Source organism: Corvus cornix, chromosome 7 (assembly GCF_000738735.6).
Source record: "Corvus cornix cornix isolate S_Up_H32 chromosome 7, ASM73873v5, whole genome shotgun sequence".
In the NCBI taxonomy this organism is placed as follows: Eukaryota; Metazoa; Chordata; class Aves; order Passeriformes; family Corvidae; genus Corvus; species Corvus cornix.
In genome coordinates this window covers 23,359,768-23,374,857 of record NC_046337.1, presented here as the reverse complement: position 1 = coordinate 23,374,857, position 15,090 = coordinate 23,359,768, and the positions used below count along the sequence as shown (strand labels likewise).

The window sequence follows — 15,090 nt, the reverse complement described above, 5'->3', positions numbered from 1 at the left end:
ACAAATACTTTCTTTAAGTGCCTGCAGTTCCTAAGACACCTGTCCCTAAAGAAAAAGTATCTCCTGCTATTCCTAAAAAACCTGAGGCTCCTCCAGCTAAAGGTATGCTTTCCAGTAGAATACAAGAATATGCCATCTCTCACCTTCTGTTTATATGTTCTGTACTTAGTCATTGATTCGTGCTTCCCCTGTGAGTTCTGCTGTTCTGATTTAGACAATGAATCATTAAGTATGTTGTATCTCTTATGCAGTACTTATATAGTATTCTTGCTAAATATTGAATCTCCATTATATGTTATGTGCTCAGTACCCTTAAGCAACTCTTTGGAAAACTAGAGTTAGCATTTTGAAACTATGCTTTCACAATGGAATTGGAAAGGCACACATTTAATATCATTGTCTTTCAAAGTGCCTGAAGTGCAGAAGAAAGCCAGTTTTGAAGAAAGAGTACTTATTACAGAAGAAAGAATATCCGTTGCCATTCCAGAGGAAATCCCATTACCTGAAGGTACACTATAAACAGACAATAGTGAGAAACTTGTGCTATGTCTACAAGTCTGTTGCTCTAATATCAAGATCAAAATACACCAAAAATTTTTTCATAGTTATCTTGTATGAGTTTTGTGTTGAACTGCAGGCAGGTTAAAAGCCTCCTAAGTGCCACTTACAATTTCAGTCTTGAATGTCAGGATCCCCCCGCATCAACAGGAATGGAAACTACTACTGAATAAAATGGTCTTCAGATCAGGGGCTCATAAAATTGCTGTAGCAAATATGGATGTATTGTTTAATTTAGACTCCAAAAATTAGAGCTGTGACCATCCATTTGTCATTTTCTCTACAAAGCTCTCTGTAGCCCTGAAGATGAAATACTGCTTCCCTCTGCAGTGTCAGCTTCTCACCAGCTTTCAGTTCACCTTCTCATGTTCAGGAACGATTGAGATCAGTTGTTTTAAGTTAGTATAATTCTGCATAATATCTGCTTCAAGATAACTGAAATCAGCATTTTGTCTGTTTTTATATCCCATTAATAAATACCCATTAATAAAGTAGTAAAGACAATTTGCACTTTCCTTTAAAAAACCATAAATGAATTTTTAGAAGCAAATTTGGAATGTCTATCTAAAACACGAACTTGCACATACACATCCATATGGATACATGCAGTGCTCATTTCTGTTTGTCTCCTGCAAATTAACCTTTTCTCTGGAACTAGTTGATGTTTTCCCTGACACAGTCACCTTTGTAGATGAGTACATGCCAGGATTTCCTTTCAGTTCTTGACCTATCTCATTTGTTCCTCTCCTCACTTTCACACAGTTGCATCAAGGAGCAACCTCTAATTCTTTCACTCTTGTTTTCTCCACCTGAGTTGTCGTGATGGGGAAATTTGGGGAGCTGAGGCATTCTATTGAACTGACAGTTGACCAGTGAATGGTATTAGATACAAAAACACACAATGGGGTGCATGGGACATGGACAAACAACATAATTTAGAGCAAATAATACATATGTATGTGCACAGCACTTTCTGTATTTTATGCATATCTTTGCATATATTATCATACAGAACTTCTAAGAATTGATCTTCATCTTCTTTATCCATCAATCCCTCCTTCTCTCCATCTATCCATCCACGAAAAATACTAAAACAAATAATTTTCCTTAAAGAACCAACAGTTGAAGAATGGTCTGAAGAAGAAGCAGAGGAAGTATCTATTTCCATTCACAGAGAAGATATTTCTGAAGGTACGACAACAATTCAGAAATACTAGGCAAAAAAGTAATTTTTGCTCTATACCAAATAGACAGTTTGGATTAATATCTGCATTATTCATAAGGAAAAAATTACTACTATATCAATATGTTTTGTAACTTATAATTTTTAATTTTAATGTCTACAACTTCTGTTACTTGCTTTTGAAAAGTACGGTAGCTAATCCTGTTTCAATACAGTGAAAATAATAGGTTATCTCTTTGATAGTGAGATCTATCAGGCCCTCTTTTTGTTTACAAAAATCCTCTGCTGGAAATTCCTCTTCCACCAGGTTGCTTGGATGAAGTAAATGTTCTTGAGAATACCATGGTGCACTCAGATTCCTCAGATAATTTAATTGTAAAATGACTATATTGTTTCCACCTGTAAGTTTATTGGTGGTAACATAATACTGGTGAAGGACAGTAACACTGACTGATTCAGTTTCTATGACAAGTGACACCACAGAAAGATTTTTCCGTGGACATTTTTAGTCAAGGAATTTTCTTGGTATTTGGGAAAGAAGGTATCTCAAAATGGACAAATTTCAACATTAGTGGACAGAGTAATGGACTGAGCATTTTCAAATTCTACACAAATACAAGATGAGAGCTCAGTCTCTTGTTCCATTTAAGTTGCTTGGAGTGTTTCTATTGGCCTCAGAGGAAGCAGGATGACTTGAATATAGATTTTGTCACCCCAGATGTGTCTATTAATAAAGCACACTGTTTATTCTTGTTTTACAAATATTATGTTGCTTACCAGGGCCATAAAGATAGTAATATATGTCAAATACTTAAACTTCGGTGTTTTTATATTTTACTCTTTTTAAAAGTTACTGAAGAAGAGTCTTACTACACAGAGGAGACAGTAACTGTTCCAGAAAGAGAGGAAGCCCCACCCACAAAAGGTATACCTTCATTTCACTACACCATCCAAGTTGTTTCATCATTCTTGGCATTATGTTGCCACTATATGTTTATGTCCATTTTTGGCTCTTTTGTATGTGTTCATGCTATAGTGATACTACTCCTCTATGTAAAACTATGTATTGTAATCTTTTAAAGTGCCTGAGAAGCACAGGAGAATTGCCCCTGAGCCAAAAGTCCCAGCTGCTCTTAAGGAAGCTCCAGGAGCTAAAGGTATAAATCAGTTTCTCAACTGGTTGATGTGTCTTCAAAGGAATTATGTTTGTCTTGCTGTCTTGCTTGTACATGTTGACATGGGTGGTGTCTTCTGACAATGATAAATGCTGTATCAAATTCCACTTTGTACTTTGAAAATTATTGTCTGTCTTAACTCAGTAAAACAAATTGTGTACTAGGCAATTGCAAATATTACACTTTAATATTCTTTCTCATCTTCCTTCTCATCTTACTCATTTTCCTAAAGTTCCTGAAGTTCAAAAGAAAGCAGTTCCTAAAGAGAAAGTACCTGTTCCTGTGTCTAAAAAAATGGTGGCTCCACCAGCAAAAGGTATATCAGTGTTCCTGTTGCAAAAAAATGCGGTTTTGCTGCCTTCCATCTTTAACATATATGCCTACGTTGGGGATTGTATTGTTGATACAATATATATCTCCCTATCAAATTTCTTCAACATTAAACATGTATTTATGTCTGTGTACAATGACACCTGTGACCTGTGCTGTTTGATGAGATTTTATGTTATTATATGTTATTTATATGTTATTTCATCTTCTATCTTATACCTGTTGATAAATCAAACAAATTTTCTAAAGTTACACAATCTTTTTTAAGAACCTGCAGAAGCATTGGTGCCCACTTTTGAGGCAGAATTTGAAGAACCTCCAACAACCAAAGGTAAACAGATTATTATCATGGAGACTTTTTAGTTTGGTCTTGCAGTATTTGTGTTTAGGCATTTTACTTAAATACAGTTTTGTTTGTTAGTATCTGTAACCTTTGTAGGGATCTCCTCTATCTTTTGACTCTTTACTCATTTTCGTGCTATGGCTATAAAATACGCTCTTCAGCAGTGTCTTATTTTTGTTGCTGTTGAAGTTCACTTAGCACTTTTTTTAAAACAATCAGAATAAGTAAAAGACACACATATCTGCATTTCAAATATTGCAATTAAATATTCTTGCACATTATTTTTAAGTGACTGAAGTTCACAGGAAAATTATCACAGAAGAAAAAGTTGCAGTTGCTAAAAAAGAAGTGGCTCCACCAAAGAAAGGTACATAATTTTTCAGAGTTACACAAGGGAAGTCTTGTTTCAGAATAGTGGTTTGTATTTATGTCTAGTTATCTAACACAAACTGTAATGTTCAGTGTTTGCTGTCTTTTTTTTTTTTTTTACTTGAAGTAATGTCAAGTCTCTGATTTGTGTTTTGTTATCTGCTTATGTTTATATACTGCGATTAATTTAACATCTTTTACAATAAACTTCTTTTTAAAAAATGCCAGCAGTGCCCAAGAAGCCTGTGCCAGAAGACAAAGTACCTGTTCCAATTCCACAGAAAGTGGCAGCTCCACCAGCTAAAGGTATACAAGTTCTTTTGAAAGTAGAGATGGCTTTTAAATATCAGACATCCATGTGCATCATACTCACAGTCTGCCTTAGTTAACCAATCTGTCTCTCCTGATTTGATTATAAGTGAAAAGGACCTTTGTCTTCTCCCCTTCAAAATACTGCAGTGTGACAGAGAATAGTCATACACCTTCATTCCTTGCATTTTTTAGCTATTTAATACCACTGATCACTCTGGATGCTTAAAGGCTTTGCCAAGCTGAGTGATGATATTTACTCAGTGAAAAAAAAAAAAAAAATTGAACACATTTAGAAAAAAAATTATCAATGTTTTATAATATTGTCAATATTCAGTGAAATGTTTCAAACTTACAAATATGTCTTCTGTTTCTGTGCTTTTCTTGTGTTTGATTTTGTTATGTACCCTGTATGTGTGGTGTTCTTGCTGTTATGTGGTTTGTGTTTCTGAAGAGTCTAGAGACAAAGTGTTTATTTCTTACCTTCCTCTTATTCATTCCATCTTACTTCACAATATGTGAATATTCTGTTTGATTTTGATTTGTTTTGGTCGATATATCTATTAGCCTAATATTACATATATTATTTTAGTATATATTATTTGTATGTTTCATGTGATTGTTGTGTTCATTATATTTTCTTTTAAATAGTGTGCTATTTGCTCCTAATTGTCTGTCCATAATTCTTTCGTATGAACTTCAGAATGTGTGTGATTTGTTTTAGAAGCTAGTATTCTTACAATTACTATCTTTAAAGTGGCAGAAGCACAGAGGAAAACTGCCAGAGAAGAAAGAGTATCCATTGCTGTTCAAAAGAGAAAAGTGCCTCCACCACCAGAAGGTAGTCCTGGCCATGGGTTAATCTATTAATAGATTGTGCTCATGTAATGCTATCAGAGCTTCAGGCCTATTGGTCTGGCACATTTCCTGAGGTTCAAATTTAGAATTATAGAATCATTTAAGTTGGACAAGATGCTTAAGATCATTGAGTCCAATCATTAACCTTAAACTATCAAGTCTATCACTATGATCCACTATAGTCCCAGGGGACCTTTTACATAGTTTTTGAGAAATACTAGAGACATTTTTCCCAATTACTCTGGGGGTGGGTGGTGTCACGAAACAATAGTCATTTTTCTAAGAAACTCCAAATGAGATATTTATTGTACGTTATATGACACCAGAAAAAAACATATTAATGTTAGACTCTGTCTTTGAAGTACCAACAGAAGAAGAACACTGGGCTATGTCAGAGGAAGTATCCGTTTCTCTCCACACAGAAAAGGAGATTTCATACACAGGTATGAAGACAAAAAAGATTCTGTGTCCAAAGTTACATCTTATCAGCCAGTAAAAAAAAAAAAAAAAGAGCGAAAACAAAACAAAATTTCATGTCCTTTGCTATTGCCAGTTTATTATGATAGTGAAGCTTGTAGAATAACACAGGACAGTATTTCATTCTCATGAAATGTTTAATGCTTTCCTCTTGGCTTACTGCTGTTCTCATAGTGGAAGCCCAATAATTTCATTTGGTCCTCCTTTTCAAATCTTGCCACCTGTCTGACCTTTGAGGGGAAACAGGAGACAGTCTTGGCTTTCACTTAAAGTAACACACTTTCCTATCCTGAAAAGAAAGACAGTCCTTTCCTGTTCTGTAAAAGCAACTCCTCACCTAAATATGAAGGTTAAAGAAAGAAATCTTTAACTCTACTGTTACCTACATGGCTGAGACGCTCAACACAATCCAACATCATGGACCTGCCTGCTCAACTGTCCATAGCCTTTAAAGAATATTCATTGCTCTTTCACTTTGCAGACTATCAACCGATTTGTGAAAAATGACCCACAAGATGCCTCATACTTACTACTTTTAGACCTGATACCGTTGATAAACAGCATTATCATATTGATATCATGAAAGATTAATACAAAAAAATCAGTGTGAAGTTAAACTATCTATTTAGTCTCCAAAGATGGGGGGACAAGCATATCAGGAGTACTAGGAGTAAGATGGAAGACAATCTTTGGTCCTCTGTAAGGCAGGTGTAATATGCCATCTGGAAGGAAAAGGGTCAAAGCAGAAGGACATAAAATGCAACAGTTCTCCAATGGGGTATGAAACAGAGGTGTTTTAGCCGGAAAAAAAGGAATCTAAAGGAACCTGAGCTTTCTGAAAAGGGCACTCATGCACAATGCAGTTTTTGTTACCAAATCCACCAAAGTACCCGTTCCAACCAGTTTTAGTTTAAGATTTCAAATGTAGATGTCCCTGGCATTTACAATTAAATATCAAGGAGGACTCTGCCAGAAAATACTTAAAGAGCCCCAAAAATAACACCAAGCATCAAGACTTGTGTCAGCCACTCATTTATGCTCACTGTAGCTTATCATGAATAAAGCCTCTAGAAATCCTCAAATCTGTCACTGACAGAATGGATTCCATCTCTTAAGGTGAGAAAAAAATCTCAAATCTATTAAGAAAATGCCACAGTTATTCTCTAACTTGGCAAGTCTGCCAGATCTTAAAATGCCAAGGTAATTTTCTGTGCACTTTCCAGTTATATTGGTCAAAAATTTTCCAAGACACCTGCCTCAGAAGACAAGACCCACACACTTCTGTAAAAGAGAATATGCTGCTTAAACATAGCAAGCATTCTTTACTAAATAAATCTTAAAAACTGAATATATACACATCTTAATCTTTTGGAAATGCTCCTGCTTTTACAAGGAATGGCTCCTTGCCATGTCAGAACAAACAAGTCACTTCATAAAGTAATTCACAGAAGAGGAAAAATACCTTCGTCCCCGAGCAAGTAATTCTTTTGCTTTTAATTAGACCAGAACTCTTACCTATTGCTAGTCACTCTCAAAGTCTTTCTTGAAGGTTCCCTCACCTTCATCTGGAGCTTCCTACACAAATCTTTTGTTGTCAGTGAATAAGGACTCTTGATCTCTTCCTGAGGTAGTGCAAAGTGCCACTGTTGTGAAGAGGAGCTGCTACAGAGAACAATGAGTTTTAATTGATTTTGTAGTTGGATGGCTTTGGATTTTGAATTCTGCCCACCAGCAAGCTTAACTTCACTGTTGGCAGCAGTGGATGAAGCAGGAATCATATCAGCTGTTTATATTGGTATCTTGAAAAGTTTGCTGTTTCTTAGTTGAAAAGCAGCCTAATGACTTCCCTAGCTACATGTCCAGTGACAATAAGCATGCATGTCTTTTATATGTGTTCGTAAGATATCTTTTTCTGTTTTGGTTTTCTATTTTTGGTTTTATACAATTTACATCTAAAAATTCTTAAACATAATTGTACTGTATCTTTTAAGTGCCTGATGTACCAGAGCGGGCTACCATTGAAGAAAGAGTACCAATTTATCCTCCTAAAAAAATGGCAAGACCACCAGCTAAAGGTATACTGGATAGAGTATTGAAATATGGTATAAATGTTTTTTGTGTCTTGTGTGTTCCATGTACAGTGAGTACTGATTTGTTTTCTATGGAATGTTCTTCCTTTGGTTAATTCTTAGCCAAAAATGCCTTTTGATCCTTATTATTAGTAAGATCTATGTGCTAAATTTTAAGGTTCTTTTAATTGGTATCTTTTTAAGTGCCTGAAGTACGCAAGACAGTTGTCCGAAAAGAAAAAGCATATGTTGAAGTTCCTCAGTATGAAGAGGAAGAAGAGATTCCAAAATATGAGGAGGAAGATACCACCAGATATGAGAAGGAGGTAATCCATTACAAGGAGGAAGTTCGCCATTATGAAGAAGTTAGTCACTATGAGGAGGAAATTCCTCAGTATGAAGAGGAAGAAGTTCCTCAGTATGAAGAGGAAGAAGTTCCTCAGTACGAAGAGGAACAAGTCATCCATTACGAAGAAGAAGCTGCTTATTATGGAGAGGAAGTCGCTGAATATGAGGAGGAAGAGTCACAAGTTCCTCAGTATGAAGAGAAGGCTCCTGTACCAGCTAGAGGTATACTTTAGGGTTTGTGTGAGAAAAAGTAGTATCTTTTCATTCTGCGAAAATACCAAAGTTTTGTTGTAAAATGCTGCAGTGTGCTTTACAATGTGCATTCTTTTAAGATATTTACTGATTATTATATAGTGCAGAGAACATGTGATGGCTGTATGTCTACTCTTTACTGCTACCTCCATAAATTCAAATATTCCATGTCATACATGTTCGTTCCTCTTTCACATGAACTCTGTATAAACCACTAAGAAAATTTAACTGAGCTTAATTTCATCCTCATATGGGGTCCAATTTTGCTATCAGACTGTGCTTGAAATACTTGAAAATGCTTATGTAAAGTCTGCAATCAGAGACAAAAAATATATTTATCTAGCAAATAGCTAGAGTACTTGAAAATAAGTGATTTAGGAACACAAGTCGCACTGAATTATTTTCAGAAACTTTAGAAAGCCCTATGGTTGATGTTTATTTCTATCCTGAAGGGAATAATATATTTTCATGAAAAAGGAAGATACAAAAGTTTTATTAAATATCCATATTTGAATACTGTTAGTTTCAGGTGTTTTCTTTAGGAGTAATTTTTATGGTATGGGTATAAATTTTCTACATTTTTAGTACAGGATGAACATAATATTGACTACTTAGGAGAACTAGGTCATACCAAGATCTTGGTAATAAAACCTTTCTGATCATAATATAAAGATACAGATCATGTATATGCAATTTTCCAAAATTACATAATCATCTAAGAGTGTCCTTTCCAGTCCTGATCCAAATCATTCCATAGCATCTTTTTCCATCAAAGAAGTTTGGAATTTCTTTTGACTAATAAATGAATGTCAAAACTAGATCTAACATTGTTTGCAGTAGAAATTTTGTCATAAACATGAGCATATTATACTTAGCTGAGAAAATATGAGGCTGTACACTGCAAAAGCCAGGTTAATCCTGAACAGGAAAATTAATGTTGACTGAAATTTCCATTGACTCTCTCATAGTAGCTAAGTTTAATTCACATGTGCTCCAAACTTTCGTCAGTATGCTCAGAGACAGTGGGATTATTCTCCTATCATTGTAAAATTTATATGAACATTTCTGGGGTTTGGAGTACAAACAAAAGTTTAGATACATTTCAGTTGAAGCCTTTGTCTCACTGCAGTTAAAGTCTGTTGATTTCAAAAGAGTAAAGGGATTTTTTAAAAACATTTTATTTACCCAATAAATTACGTTATAAATTGCTGGGTACTTAGAATGTGTCCACAGTTCTCTGCTTGAAGTAACTCAGTTGATAAACTAGACGTGCTTGAGTTTTTTGCATGTAGAAAGCTCTTGGAAATTTTCCAGGAAGAAAATGCAGTCAGCAATTTATATTTAATATACGTCACAATATGATCAGATGCAACCTATTACATGCCTGGCAAGGATTACAAACATAGTTCTAGGGGAAAATATTGAAAATTAGTAAAAGCACTAAATATCTTACACAGCAATTTGATAATTGTTTATTACAGGGTTTGTAATAAACATCCAGGAATTGGAAAAAAAATTAAATTGTATTTTTGCAAATTTCCCACTATGACATTTTATAATTGTTTTTAATAGCTGCTCAAAAAAGTCAAACTCTGACTTAATCTTCTGATCAGCAAAAAATCCCTTGAGGTCAAGAACATTTTTATTGATGGCCTCAATGGCTGAGCAGGGAGAATGGATATAATAGCAGCTAATATTATGTGTTTGTTATTTTATTTTGTCTTAATGATAAAACCCTGTTAAATCAAAGCTGTTTGTTTGGAGTATGTGATGTTTGCTTGTATGAGTATGTATTTGTGACGTTTGTTTACACTTTATGTTCCTGTTTTTATGGAAGTAAATACCTAAAACTTTAATGTTGTCTTTCAAGTGCCTGAGGTTCCCAAGAAGCCTGTTCCAGAGGAAAAAATACCTATTCTGAAGAAAAAAGAACCTCCTCCAGCAAAAGGTATATATCATCTCTTTATGTTAGAAGACATCCTCTGAATAAGTAATTCACATTATTTCTCAGATGCCTTAATTGCTTATTACTTTTTTCTGTTCTTTTTGGAGAGGGGTCTTCATATAAAATATTTGTGTTGCTGTCTTTTTTGATTCATTTCTATTTTGAGTAGCTTGTGGTTTATTTTTTTAACCAAAATTATGTTTTTGAAGTGCCCGAGGTGCCAAAGAAACTTGTACCTGAAAAGAAAGTCCAAGTGCCAAAGAAGGAAGCTCCCCCAGCTAAAGGTATATACACTTGCAATTATCTGTGACCAGAAAGATCTTCTAGCATTCATTTATCTTCTCACTTGTGTTAAAAATTAGGATAGAGAAAGAATTGTTACTCTTAAGAACTGTGGATCTTTTTGTTTGTGTTTAATTGTTTTAGTGTGACTGGTTTGTATGTCATGTTATTTTAGATTCTCATGCCAACCTCAATTTTTAATAATGTCTTACTAAGTTCCAGAAGTGCCAAAGAAACCTGTGCCAGAAGAGAAGGTTCCTGTTCCTGTACCAAAAAAGAAGGATGTTCCACCTGCCAAAGGTATATGACTTGATATAGTTCTTGACTGAATGTTTTATTAAAAAAAATGTTTTAAGTCAGTCTTTTTTTCATATGTAATGTAGAGTGAAGAAAGTTTTCTATTCTTGACAGTTCTTCTTTGTTGTCCAACTTTATTGATTCATATCAGTGTTCTTTACCTTATGGTCCAAAAATGAAATTCTTAAGCTACAATAATATTTTTTCAAGCACCTGAAGTACCAAAGAAACCTGTGCCAGAAGAGAAGGTACATGTCCCAGTGCCTAAAAAAGTGGAAGAGCCTCCACCAGCCAAAGGTACACCATTTTCTGGTTCAATGTGTGATCTTATTTTTTGTTTCTTCATCTTTAGAAGAAGATTGTTACTGCCAGTAACAATCCCATTCTGAGGCCTAATGTGTTTGAACCACTCCCTGAGCTGTTTGATCAGTACACTGTTGTTTGTGTCCGTCAGTCATGGGTGCTATGCTTATTCTATGCTTTGAAAATGTCTTTGTGTTTTGTATTGTCTCTGTCTTTTGGATCTAAATCATTTTAAAGGGCTTGCTTTTTCAAAAACAGATGCTCCAAAAGATAAAAAATTTACCTGAACAGCCAGACTTCCCCCTTAGCCTACTACACCAATTTGTGGTTCTGTACTCTCTGTGTGTTTGTAAGTTTACATCTGTGCATAAATCTGTGGATAAAATCAATGTTAATTTACACACACAACTAGATTTTACCATATTTGTGAAGTTATCTTAATATCAGCTATACAGTTATCATTTCACTATGTTTTATGTTACACTGAAAATTAATTCCCTAAACAAAAATGTCTTTAAAGTGCCTGAAGTGCCCAAGAAGGTTCCAGAAAAGGCAGTACCTGTCCCTGTACATAAAAAGCCAGAACCTCCACCAGCCAAAGGTATCGCTACCTATAACTAAACATATGGATGATGCTTGTTCTTGTTTCTGTATGTTTGTTGTCAGAATTTAACTGAAGTATTGTAGCTGTGTGTGACAAACGTACTTGCTAATTCACACTCTTTAGCTTCTGTGTAAGTTGTGTCTATGTTTTCTACAATTAAAAACTATCTTTAAAGTGCCAGAAATACCAAGACGTGCCAGTGAAGAGGTACCTATTTTTGTTCCTGAAGAAGAGGAAAAGGTTCCAGAGATACCAGCAAGAGGTACACCATTCCTTCTTAAAGAATATGAGGGCTTTGTTCAATTCACTAATAGATCTTCATCTCCAGTGATTGTTTTAAGCTTGATGTAAACCTCAATTAACCTTCTGAGAGGAGTTTTCTTCTTCTTCTTTTTGGTCTTTGTGAACTTTTTTCTGTAGTTTTAGTAGTTTTGATGCTCTAAAAGCAATTACCAATTTCTTATGAAAACAATATCTTTAAAGTGCCAGAGGTGCCCAAGAGAGCTGTCCCAGAAGAAAAAGCACCTGTTGCAGTTCCTAAAGTAAAGAAAATTCCACCAGCTAAAGGTATATCACATTGTGGTGTATGAAGATAATTCCTCTCTGTCTTATTTTCATATTTCAGTGGAACCTAATTTTATCATTCAATTTATACTCACATAAAGTCAGATCTTTGGCTATAGCACCCTGCTGCTTCCCTTTAGTGAGCAGTGCTAGGGCCCAGACTGGACTTGTCTATTTTGTTAATGACTGCAGCGGGCTGAGAATCAGGCCTTGAATGATCTGCTTTTTTCTACTTTAAGTGATTACTGTGAATGAAGTAATTCCTTGTGATATTATCATCCAGAAATAATTTTTAAATTAATTTAAATTTTGTTGAAACAAAATAGCTGAAACAAAATTTTATGGGCCATTACCTGGAAATTCTTCAATTCAGGGAGATCACTCTTACATGTACCTTGAGAATAAGCTAGATTCTCAAGGTTTTTAGTTAAACTTCTACAAAAATAACAACAATTTACAACTGATCATACTAATAACCAGATCCTATACCCTAAATGGGAAATTCAAAGTGGAGGCAGACTATTGCAAAGGCCACTGTTGCATGTCAAGCAGATTCTACCTCAGCAGTAGCTGAGTATTTTAGGGAAAAAAAAATTTAAAAAAGGAAAGCAGACACTGGAAAGTTTTTATGCAAAAACGTTAATGCTAATAATCTTCTTTAACCTCTGGTTTGTAGCATATCTTGCTAATATTTTCTGTTTGCAATGACACTGGAATTAAAAATTGGGGAAAAGAGCTAGTCCTCTTTTGGACTTTTTAACCCAGTTGCACACTGCTGTTTTCAGGGAGTGAAAAATAGCCAGTAGTTTCCCCTATTTTTATTTCTATTGTTACTTTAAGGTTGGTGTCCTTATGTTATGGATTTTTCTTTGTGATGTTGTGAAACTAAAGTTCTTAAAATAATATCTTCAAAGTGCCTGAGGCTGCAAAGAAAGTTGTGTCTGAAGAAAAGGTTCCCATTTTTGTTCCTGAGGAAGAAGAAGGGGAATTTATTCCAGAGGAAACTGTACCAGAAAAAGGTACATGATCTTTTTGCGCAAGTCACTCATGACATCTTTTGTGTTCTTTAAAATTCATCTTTATTTCTTGTTCTAAGTTTTATTTATATATGTTTTGGGGGTAGTTTGTGGTCTTGTTCTATGTTTTTATCTTGTTTCCATGTTTATGCTTTTAATGCTCTGAAAGCAATTTTAACACGTTTGCAAAATAATATCTTTAAAGAGCCAGAGATTCCTAAGAAACCTGTCCCAAAAGAAAAAACACCTGTACCCACTCCTGAGAAACTGGAGCTTCCTCCAGCAAAAGGTGCATAAATTAACAATGTGTTGTTATTCTCGATGTTTCGTTTATTTTGTTTGTTGTTTATGTTAGCTTTGTGTCCCTGCTGCATTTCTGTATTGATATCTCAGAATTCCTAGCAGAAAGTAAGCGCTTAAATTATTTGACTTGCTCAAGATGCGTGCCTGTGAATGTAAAGTCTTTTGTTTTAATTTCTGTTTCATCTTTTAAAAATATATTCTGCAGATCAGTTCTTATTTTGTCTCTTTGTACGTGTTCTGTTCTCTTTCTCATACTACTGGTGGATGACATTCTTAAAATAAAATGTCTTTAAAGTGCCTGAGATGCCTAAGAAACCCATTCCTGAAGTGAAAGAACCTGTTCCTAAAAAGGTGCCAGCTCCATCAGCCAAAGGTATTGCCGATTGTAAATGCTGTTATCGTTAACTGATAATATTCTTGGTACAAGTTGAGTTTAGTAAGGGACACTTTATTATTTCTGTCCTGTATTGTATTTGTCACTATGCTATTTGTTTGTTTGTAAGTTTCTGCTGTGTTGTTCATAAACTTCTGGCTTTGTGTCCATTTAAAAATTGTGTAAAAGTAAACTGAAGTTAGGTCTTATCTTTAAAGTACCCAAGATGCCTAAGAAGGTTGCTCCTGAAGAAAAGGTGCTGGTTTCTCCCGCTGAAAAAGTGGAGGTTCCAGCTGCAAAAGGTATATGCACTCCTTAAAATTAATATTTATGCTAGGAATACTCTTGACCTTCTTTCTAACTTTTGTCTCTGTTGTACAAGATTTTTGTTTGAATTTATGTTAAAACTCTTCATTTTCAATGTTGAATTGTTGAACCATAAAGCTCTGTTTCTTGTGCTTTTTTACTTACTCTGCTCTAAGGTGATTTAATGTTTTTAAATTCCTAAACAAAATCTGTATCTTTAAAGTCACGGAGGTTCGTAAAAGAGCTGTTGCAGAAGAGAAAGTGCCAGCTGTTGTGCCCAAACCCAAAGAACCAGCACCAACTAAAGGTACAGATATATTTCTTCTTATTTCTCCCAAAGATTTGTTTTTTCCTCCTCCTTCTAAAATCTTTTATAATACATACATTTCTTCAGAAGCATAGTTTTATGATTTAATGTAATTTATGCTTGTGGTTATCATGCACATTCTCTTTCTTTGTCAATTATCTTGACTAACTGTAAAAAAAAATTTAAATAATTGTCAGGTAGTAACAATAATACTGTTTCCAAAGTGCCTGAAGTATCTAAGAAACTTGTCCGGAAAGAAAAAGTCCCTGCTCCTGCACCTGTGGTGGAGAAGTATGAGTATGCATATGAAGAATATGAGAAGTATGAGACATATGAAACCATTGAAGAGTTTGAGAAGATTCAGGAAGCTGAAGAAATTGAGGCATATGAGGAACCTGAAGAACCTGAGGGATATAAGGAAATTCAGGAACAGGAATATGAAGCGGAGGCCGAGGAGAGAGATGTCTATGAAAAGTATGAGTTCAAGGAGAAGGAAGAGATCTATGAGAAATATGAGGA

General features: G+C 34.8%; 1 protein-coding gene and 1 long non-coding RNA gene across 9 annotated transcripts in view; both read left to right on the top strand.

Moving 5' to 3' along the window:
- Positions 1-15,090, top strand: part of TTN (titin) — a 244,913-nt gene that overhangs the window by 96,887 nt on the left and 132,936 nt on the right. The window lies entirely within an intron of this gene.
- LOC120410262 lies at positions 2,823-3,527 on the top strand. Its single transcript, XR_005602280.1, has 3 exons — positions 2,823-2,898; positions 3,149-3,232; positions 3,515-3,527. It is a non-coding gene; the product is annotated as an uncharacterized LOC120410262 (long non-coding RNA).